The sequence below is a fragment of the Dipodomys ordii genome, unplaced genomic scaffold (assembly GCF_000151885.1).
Source record: "Dipodomys ordii isolate 6190 unplaced genomic scaffold, Dord_2.0 Scaffold38, whole genome shotgun sequence".
Lineage (NCBI taxonomy): Eukaryota > Metazoa > Chordata > Mammalia > Rodentia > Heteromyidae > Dipodomys > Dipodomys ordii.
In genome coordinates, this window is record NW_012267254.1 from 1,666,101 (window position 1) to 1,675,537 (window position 9,437).

At 43.6% G+C, this 9,437-nt stretch overlaps 1 protein-coding gene across 1 annotated transcript in view; it reads left to right on the plus strand.

Moving 5' to 3' along the window:
* The first annotated feature begins 2,830 nt into the window (after window positions 1-2,830).
* Mospd1 (motile sperm domain containing 1) overlaps window positions 2,831-9,437 on the plus strand; it is a 28,519-nt gene continuing 21,912 nt past the window's right edge. The window contains exons 1-2 of the mRNA XM_013018058.1: window positions 2,831-2,948; window positions 8,046-8,118. The gene's annotated coding sequence lies outside the window, so the exon portion shown is untranslated. The remainder of the gene's footprint in view (window positions 2,949-8,045; window positions 8,119-9,437) is intronic.

Here is a 9,437-nt window from a genome sequence, read left to right on the forward strand (position 1 = left end):
GAGTTTGCAAGAAAGCCTACTGGTGCCTAAGGTGGAATCTGAAACACATATGACTATCTAGTACAGAAGCAAGAATTTAAGGTCTAACAAAACAGATCTTTGAAAAAAGTACCCTATACTTTGCAATATTGCACATACTATTTACATAGCAACATTTAGGACTCCTAAGAGCCTGGTAAATTGTGTAGGCCAAGGATTCTTGTCCTAGTTTTAGGGATGAGGAAATCCTGTCATAGCACAGCTTGTAATATTGCCAGGCAGCAAGCAAATGGAAACACAACACAAAGGAAGATGACTACTTTTGCAAAAGTATATTTTCTTTCTTTTTTTTTAATCGGTCATGGGGCCTGAACTCTGGGCCTGGGCGCTGTCCCTCAGCTCTTCAGCTCAAGGCTAACACTCTACCACTTGAGCCACAGCGCAAATTCTGTTTTTCTGGTGATTTATTGGAAATAAGAGTCTCTTGGACTTTCCTGCCTGGCTTTGAACCTTGATCCTCGGATCTCAGCCTCCTAGGTAGCTGAGAGTACAGGTGTGAGCCACCAGTGCCCAGCCAAAAGTATACTTTGTAACACAGATATTATACAAGGTTTGAAGGAATTTGGAGCCCAAATTAGATACACTCTAAAGAAAAAAGGAGTCAAAAGTTTCTCCAAGCTAGGAAATATGTATGCATTTAGAAAATTATTTTCTACAGGGCTATATACTTTTTTTTTACACTGGGTCCTCATGTGAGCTGTGCAAGTTACCTTTTCCACAACCATATACTGTACCACAAACCAGTCTGACCTGCAAGGGAAGTGCAAGCTTTGGTCATTTTGCAATACTCTGCTGCCTAACCAGTTTGTCTTTGCAAAAGCAACACATGGCTAGGTCAAGATGGAGATACCCTAATGAAGGGAGGGAGCTTATTAGGCGAGGGCTTGCCTTCCATCCAATCTGGGCCTATGTAGGGCTTATGATGCAATAGACATGAAAGATTCCATTTTATCAAATTGTATTAATGGCCTTTCTGGATCAGGCATTGTACTAGTAGCTGTGGGCTAGTTCTGAGGTATTCATAGTTTAGGGAGGAGAGAAAGGAAGACATATAAACTAGTGATTACATAAGTAAGGAAGGATTAGAAAGCAGTTGAAGCAATGATCTACTGTAGTGTAATAGAGCAAGAATTAATAGTTGTTCTGGAAGATTCTGAAGATTACTGTTTTAGGAAAGTAGCATTTGGTTAGAAAGTTGATTCCAAATTTTCTCATCACAAATATCTGCTTGTATGTGAAGTAATACATATACATGTTAATTAATTGAGATAGCCATTCTTCAATGTAGATATATTTCAAAACATCATGGTATATAACATAAACTCATTTCATTTTTCATTTGCCAATTAAAAATTAATTTTTAATCAGCTCATAAAACATTCAAAACAAGTTTAGCCTTATACAATAAGGAAGTTATTTGACTAAAAAAAGGTAGCATGTGAGCTGGGAATGTAGCTTAGTGGTAGAGTGCTTACCTGGCATGTATGAAACCCTGGGTTTGATTCCTTAGTACCACATAAACAGAAAACGCCAGAAGTGGCACTGTGACTCAACTGGTAGAGTGAGAGCCTTCAGAAAAAGAAGCTTAGGGACAGTGCCCAGGCCCTGAGTTCAAGCCCCAGGACTGGCAAAATAAAGGAGAATATCCACTGAACCTTGAAAGGTATGTAGGTATTCCAAAGATAAATAAAGATTATATAGTGAAAAAAATCTGTGACGAAAGGTATCAGAGGTCTAAGACTAAAGGATATCTAGTGGATTATTGCTTGGGGCAGGGCTGCTAGGGAGAATTCTTTGAGCCTTTTTATCTGTGGAGCAGGGACTTGTGACAATCACACCCAGTTCTTCGCTGCACATCATTAAAATTAAATTTGTAGACTGTGTAATCATTTTTCAAGAGCTTTATGAAAATTATTGATTATATAGCTTTCTTGGTGTATACAATCCAGGCTGGCCTGGACCACTCAATCTTCCTTTGTCAACTTTGTGAGCACTGGAATTGTAGGGGTGTATCATCTTACCTTTCCTTTCCAGGAGTATTTCGAGCAACCTACAGTGGGTAAGCTTTGCTGGGTTCTACTAGCATGTACAGATTGCCAGTTTATTTGGATCAGAGTTTTGGATACATCGGAAGATTATTGCAGAGATTGCATGCTGAGGGGTTGTAGAGTCAAGTGGGACTGAACCTTGTTTAGTTTTATTTTGAGATAAGGTTTTTCTATGTAGCTCAGGCTGGCCTCCAATTCAGGATCTTCCTACCTCTGCCTCCTAAAGAAGTACAAGCGTAAACCAATATACTTGACTTGAAAAGTTTTCAGTAGAACAACACAGTCATATATACATCTTAGACTGACCCCTCTGGCCGTTGTGAGGGGCTTTGTTCAGTCAGAGCAAAAAGTCAGGGGCTTAAACCGAGTCTGTAGGGCTGGAGCAGGAGGGATGATCCTAAGTCAGGTCTCAGAAGCAGAAGCAACTAGAGTTGGGTGCTCACTGGGTGCATGTGAGGTAGGGAAAGGGCTTGAGAGATTTCAGGCAACAAGGGTAACTGCCAAACAAGTGCAGTGAGAGATGAATGATGTGTGACGGTATCCAATCCCCTCAAAGTGGTGGTGGCTGGGGAGGAGCATATCAGAAGACAGAGATGAAAGAAGTTTGGAGAGTGGAAGAAATCCCAAGAGGCCAGGTGGCAACTCTAAAGCTCCGCCCCCGCCCTGGGCACGCCCTCGGCCCCGCCTTCTCTCCTCTCCCCGCCCTCTAACCCCTCTTAGCCAGTTGCGACTCATCCTCGAGGGCGGGGAGAAGTGGCATTTGAGTCCTCCCGTATCCCAGCAGGCAGTGCAGTCTGGAGAAGCTGACAAAGGAGCGGGGGAGCAGTCGCAGCTGCTATCCGAGAAACCAGTGTTGCCGAGGTGAGAGTCCCCCACTGTCCCGTCACCCACTTCCTCTGACTTGTACAAAACGTGGAAGTTACGTGGCGGAGAGCCCCCGCGGAGGGAATGACCCATGCCCAAAGCCGGAGCTTGGCTCGGTGATTGACAGCGGGGGCTCCACGACGCGGGGATGCGGGTGGGCGCTCGGGTGCAGGCACGGGGAGGGGGAGGGAGGTCATTTGTGCCCTGTCTCTGGCTGGCGATGGCCCGGCCGGTAGTACGGGCTCGGCTAGCTGTTGTGTGCTTTGGTCTTGCCAGGCGAAGGCAGACTCCGGAACGTCACGGTGTCTGCCTGGCGGAGTTCGGTGTTGCCCCGGGGACACGGCTCCCAGGGACAACTCTCGGGCGGACGTTGCGAGGAGGGCTGGGGTGGGAGGGAGGTTGATTTCTTGTCCCGGGTGTCACTGTTCTCAACCTTTGTCCAACCCAGCCGGTCCCCTCGAGTGAGCAACTGGAAGGAAATGGGGTGTGTGTGTGTGTCGAGGTGGAGGGGGGGGGAGCTGCAGCCAGGAGTCCCGGGATAGCTTAGCTCAGCTCACTTTGCCTGGAGGGAGATGAAAGAGAGGGGGTGAGAGGCGGGGGAGGAGAGTGATCGCCTTTTTGGAATAAAAGGGGGACGCAGGGGGAACATGACCTGTATCCTTCCCTCCTTCCCTGGACCTCCACTCGGATTCTGATGGTTGCACCAGCTGCTAGGCTGTAAACAGGCTCACATGACCGGTTTCACACGGAGCCCGCCGGGGTGGTAACTGGGCTCGCAAGGCTGGGCCTCAATCAGGTGGGGCTGATGTCTCAGTAAAGAAGGCTTTAATATTCCTTCCTGAAACAACCCTTCAGGCTCAGTGGTTTCCCCTTTGGGGACATAAACTGACATCTGTCCTCTTCAATTGAAGTAGCATTTCTGCCCCAGTACAATCGACCACTTTACTTTGGGGAACAAGGGAACAAATAGTAAGTGAAAACAGTCCCAGTCTTTTGACCTTTCAGGGAAATAAAAGGTCACAAAACCTGGCAATTTGGATTCTTCACATTCTGCCTAAAAAGTAGTCCTGTTCTTTCACAACTCATTGTGTTCTTAAATGTGAATAACAGGCACAGGGGAAAGTCTACTTTTTCAGGCAAGGCAACACATGCGATTTAATACACAGTTGATGATGAAAATCTTGTCCACACACTTCCTGTAAGTATTGGGAAATCTCTTTGCCTATGAAATACCACATTCAGGAAATTGAGTAAGGGGTGAACACCAACTTTTAGATTACACATATATTTGATATAAAGCAGTGGGAAATTTGAAAAACAGGAAACAGGGCCAAATGTGTCTTCCTTTGTTCACATCTATATAACCAAACAGGATGTGAAATTAATCTGCTTTCTAAAGGTTTATAGAACTCTCAAAGCAACATTTACTGAAATACCAACATATTTGAAAGTTTAGAATTTCCCAAATCTGTGAAAGGTAATTGTGATACATGCCTATATATGTAATATGGCACTAAATATAAAAGACAGAAAGTATAAAGTAACCTTTTTTTTTGTTAGTTATGGGGCTTGAACTCAGGGCCTGGGCATTCTCCCTAAAACCAGTTTGATTTCAAGGCAAGCACTCTAACTTTTGAGCCACGGTTCCACTTCTGGTTTTCTGGTGGTTTATTGGAGATAAGAGTCTCACATACTTTTCCTGCCCAGGCAGACTTTGAACCACAATCCTTAGATCTCAATCTCCTGAGTAGCTAGGATTATAGCTGTGAGCCACTGGTGCCTGCTTAAAGTAACCTTGTATAGTCACACGTAAAGAACTTTATTTTCTTTAGAAAATACAACAAATTGTACAGAAAACAATACGTTTTTCTTCCTTAAATTATTCCTGTATATTTTTCATCAATTTTATACTGTTTTCCCCAGAGTACATATATGTATTTAATTTATTTTAATTAATTAATTAATTTTTGTCGGTTGTTGGGCCTGAACTCTGGGCCTGGCACTGTCCCTCAGCTCTTCAGCTTAAGGCTAGTGCTCTACCACTTGAGCTATAGCGTCCGCTTCAGTCTTTCTCTGCTTATGTGGTGCTGAGGAATTGAACCCAGGGCCTCATGCATGCAAGGCAAGCACTTTACCACTGAGCCACCTTCCCAGCCCCAGTACTTTTATATTTAACTCCATTTTCAGTAAATTTTTGGGGGGGAGGGGAATATTGGAATCTGAACTCAGGGCTTCACACTTCCAGGCAGACACTTTCCCTCAAGTCATGCCTCCAGCCTATAAACCTAAAATAAAAAGCTACCCCAGAAGTGGCACGGTGGCTCAAGTGGTAGAGCAATAGCCTTGACCTGAAGAGCTGAGGGAAAAGTGCCTAGGCCCAGAGTTCAAGCCCCGTGATCAACCAAAAAAAAAAAAATAAAGCTACCCCATTCCTTACTAAATGTAATATTCTATTTTTTCTCTTATTTTTTATAAAAATATTTAAGATGGAAAATAGAGATCAAATCTTTCCAAAAGGTAACAAACTTGATTGCTAGTGTTCCTGTGAATCTTATTTTGCCACCTTAGAGCATTTGGAAGACTCTTGCCCTACAAGAAATAGATTTAAGTGATTTACTCATTGAAGCCTTCTATTTCCTCATCTGTACTATAAAGTTTTTTGTTTCTATCTCTAAGGGTTCCCGTACCTCTCAAATTCCCCAAAGGAGTGCAGTTTTTGATAGGATACTATTTTTGGACAAATACTAACTTGGTCAAATAAGCTAAGACATCGCTAACAACTAAAGAACATGCAGTAACAAGAGGTATCCAAGGTCATTATAGAAATAGGAATTGCATCCTGAAAAATTCTCATTAGATGAATTTGACCTACCGGTTGACCTGTACCTCTGTCTTCCTCAGGAAATTGAAGATGGCCTCGGCTAAATCATACCTCCCAAATTAGAAATAACAGCTCCACTTGACTTTCTTGACCTTCAGGGCATAGTATAAACTCTACTTTCTTTCACTCATTCTGGCAAAGCAGGCTCTGTGATTTTTTAGTCATGAAGTTAGAACAAAAGGATAAGGTTTCTAGAAGGATCTCTCTTTGATGGTTCCTTGGTTAGACCACCAGAACCATTGTCTGCTGTTTAGCTCTTCAAGGTTCAAACTTTAGTTTTTGTCAGCACATCCCCAAATAAATAGTGAGAAATGAAACTACCAAACAGACCAAGAGGCTCCTATGCAAGCCAAGACATCCTTTGCTCTTGGTTATATGGACACACTTAGAAAATTGCTCTCCAGGAGCTGGAGACCTTTTTCTAGGGTCCACATGGAATTACTTCTTCCAACCCTTGCAGTTGATTCAGCAAAATCACATGCTTAGTTTTTCATAAAACCACTTCCTTGACACCTTTGTACAACTATATTCTAGTCACCTGACTGAACTTTGGTCACGTCTAAAACATCTCAGATCTGTTTCTTCTCCATTCCATCTCCCTTAGACTAAGCTTTCATCATCTCTTCATTGTCAAAGTCATCCAACAGAGATGTTGGTGGTGGTTGTACGGCTTGAACTCCGGGTTGTTGGGCTTGAACTCATCTGTCCCTGAGGTATTTTGTTTAAGGGTAGTGCTCTACCACTTTGAGCCACAACTCCTTGAGTGGCTAAATGGAGATAAGAGTCTCACAGGGACTTTTTTTTACCAGGGCCAAGTGATTGATCATATATATATATATATATATATATATATAAAATGTATGCTATATATAGTATATACATATATATATATATATATATATATACATACACACACACGCACACACACACACACACACACACACACACACACACATATACATAAACAATAAACTGTAACTAGCCTCAGGTCAGATGTTGTGCTTGGGTCAACGGCCAGAATGCCTGCTTCCAATCTCTCCAGGTAGTTTCCTGTTTAAAACCATTCAGAAGTTATACACTGTAGCAGCAGCTCTCAAAGACTGTTGTACCTGAAAGTCACCAAGAGGGCTCATTAAAAACACAGATGGCTGGGCCCCAGTCCCAGAATTTCCGATTCAGTTGGTCTAGCGTGAAAACTAAAAATTGCCACTTGTAACAAGTTCCCAGGTGAAGTAGCTCCTGCTGCCCCCTTGAGAGCCATCCTCATAGGGACTCCAGCTGAAACCTCCAAATCACGTTCTGTTTCCCATTGTGCTTTCAACTCCCTTCTTGCCACTCCTCCATACATGGTGATAATTTCCAACCAAGGACAGGGCCAGTGCTCACTGCATGTGTCCTTTCTATGCCTCAACACAAATTCTTCCTGGACTCTACCCCTGTCTCTGCTCCTGTCACAGAATCCTGTTTGATAGGGCACCCTGTCACGCTCCCAGAGTGCTTTGTGTCTACTGGCATTTGAACACAGCATCTCATATCCTGCTGGGCTGAGGTATTGGAAGGGTGATATCTCATTGTCATCTTTTTATCTTTATGTTGTCTACTAGCATGGGGCCTGGCACATATAACATACATATATAAAGAGCTGAATAAATGTTGACCAAGTTTGAGATTTTTTTTAAACTTCTGAGACTGACATATGTACAAAATATGTATTTCATGTAATGAATATAGATGCGATTTTCAGAATTGCACCTATATCTTGAAATGACTGAAGGTTTGAAATCCTAGAAGTAGCATATGATAGGGGTAGTATTTTTTAAAATGTATTTCTCTAGGGCATTTTATTTGTTTTGCAGTATTAGAGATTGACCCCAAGCAATGCCACTAAGCTATGCCCTCAGTCCTATGATGATTTTATTTTATTTATTTATTTATTTTTGCCGGTCGTGGGGCTTGAACTCTGGGCCTGGGCGCTGTCCCTCAGCTCTTCAGCTCAAGGGGAGCGCTCTACCACTTGAGACACAGCACCACTTCCAGTTTTCTGGTGGTTTATTAGAGATAAGAGTCTCATGGACTTTCCTGCCCAGGCTGGCTCTGAACCGTGATCCTCAGATCTCAGCCTCCTGAGTAGCTAGGATTACAGGCGTGAGCCACCAGCGCCCGGCCCTATGATGATTTTAATTAGTTAAAATTATTGTTGTTTTTGATACCAGGTCTCACCATCTAGCCAAGGCTGGCCTAGAACTCACAGTCCTCCTGATTTCACCTCTTGAGCACTAGTATTAGGTATGTAGCACTCATTTTTTTCTAATTTATTTTATTGTTGTTTTAGAGGTGATACACAGTGGGGTTACATTTACATACGTCAGGTAAAAAGTACATTTTCCTTCACATAGTGTCATATGTTCTCTCATTCTCTCCCATTCCCTCCCTTCCTTCCCTCCCTCCCATCTCCTTCCACAAGTTGTATAGTTTCAGTGCATTCCACCGCTACACTCTCCCACCCTTTCTCCTCTGATTTGAGCCCTTCTCCCACCTTCCCACAGATGTGTAGATGCAGATGAATAGGTCTGTAGCACTAATTGTTTTGCCAGTCCTGGGGCTTCAGGGCCTGGGCACTTTCAAGGCTAGCACTCTACCACTTGAGCCACAGAGCCACTTCTGGCTTTTTCTGTTTATGTGGTACTGAAGAATCAAGTCTAGGACTTCATGCATGCTAGGCAAGCACTCTACCACTGAGCTACATTCCCAGCCTATAGCACTAATTTTTGTTTTTTGGTCAGTCATGGGACTTGAAGTCTGGGCTTGGGTGCTGTCCCTGTGCTCTTCAGCTCAAGGCGAGCACTCTACCACTTGAACCGCAGTGCCACTTCTGGTTTTCTAGTGGTTTATTGGAGATAAGAGTCTCACGGACTTTCCTGCCCTGGCTGGCTTTGAGCTGGCTTTGAACTGCGATCCTCAGATCTCAGACTCCTGAGTAGCTAGGATTACAGGCGGGAGCCACCGGTGGCTGGCTTGTAGCACTAATTTTTTTCAAAGGGTCTGGCAAACTGTACATAGTGGCCTTGAACTTGAAATTCTCCTATATCAAGCTCCCAAGAAGTTGAGATTACAAGTGTAAACCACAGCACCTGGGTATTGTTTTTTTTGGGGGGGTTCACAGCACCTGGCTATTGTTTTTTTGGGGGGGTCCGGTTGTGGGGTCTGAACTCTGGGCCTGGGCGCTGTCCCTCAGCTCTTCAGCTCAAGGCTAGCACTCTATCACTTGAGCCACAGCGCCACTTCCGGCTTTTTTCTTTTTGCCTATGTGGTGCTGAGGAATCGAACCCAGGGCCTCATGCATGCAAGGCAAGCGCTCTACCACTGAGCCACCTTCCCAGCCCCATTGTTTTTAAAATTTAAAAAGAATACTACTCAAGTTTTACACCTTGAACATGGAATAGCCTACAACTTCATATCATTAATAGCTGTGAAAGCCCTGACTTTAGTAGCACACCAGCCATTTTAAAAGGATTAATAAGCAATAATAGAAAATCAAAGAAGAAGGGAGCCGAGGTGTGTGTGTGTGTGTGTGTGTGTGTGTGTGTGTGTGTGTGTGTGTGTGT